We start from the raw sequence: 903 nt of genomic DNA, 5'->3' as shown, positions 1-903 counted from the left end.
GGGTGTTTCGCTTCGGGGGTGGTCTCTTGCTTCCTTCCGAAGTTTCCTCTTTACAGGTGTTATCTAAACAGCCGGGAGGGTTAATACAGCAGGTATTCCTCCCGGCACCGCTGAAATCCGGTTGCATTTTGGGTACGAAATCCCCTTTACCCCTATGCAGCAGGCCTCGTGTATCCCTTGGAACCTGCTCTCGGTTCTCCGTGGCAGGCAAGGTACCTTCCTAGCTTCTCAGAGGCTTGTCTCTGTGCAGTGCTTCATGAACAAAGACTAAAAAACATGATTTGTAGAGATGCTGACGAATTTAACCAACTTATCAGTTCAAGTTTGCGATTAGTGGGAAGTTTAGCTATCTCAATCCTTAAACATTTTTCCTGGTTGCACACTGCGGTCTGCTTAGAGGCGAATTGTCTTCCAATAAAGTGAAGCTCAGTATGCTTCCTAGAACAGGATTTGGGTAGAGTTTTCTTTTTCTTAAGTCTTGTGAGGCCCAATTGCATGTGGTGGTTGTTCTTTCCTAAGATAGATCAGTAGATACTATGGTAGTTGAATGTTGGCCTCTTTCTTGCTGGGGAAAGATGATATTCGGTGATGGCCAGCCTTTTATTTCAAAAGTAAAAATGTATGTGTAAAACTAACTTTCAGGAGAGCCCAGAAGCTAGAATAAATCAGATTAAAAGGCTAACATCAGAGAACTGTTGGGTTGTTAAAATTGTATGCCAAGTTTGGCTAAGCTTGTAATTCCAATATCTTGTTTTGAACAATTGTCATGATGTTTACTTAATTTAGCATGCATATCTTATCTTTCTCAACTGGAGAGGTAGGGAACGTGTTGGTATTGTAGACTGAATGCTTATTTAAACAGTAGGTTCAAAATAAGACTAAACTAGCAATGGTATACTGATG

Source organism: Egretta garzetta, unplaced genomic scaffold (assembly GCF_000687185.1).
Source record: "Egretta garzetta isolate BGI_Z169 unplaced genomic scaffold, ASM68718v1 scaffold306, whole genome shotgun sequence".
Taxonomy (NCBI): Eukaryota; Metazoa; Chordata; class Aves; order Pelecaniformes; family Ardeidae; genus Egretta; species Egretta garzetta.
The sequence above is the reverse complement of the archived record's forward strand: the minus strand, read 5'-3'. Positions refer to the sequence as shown.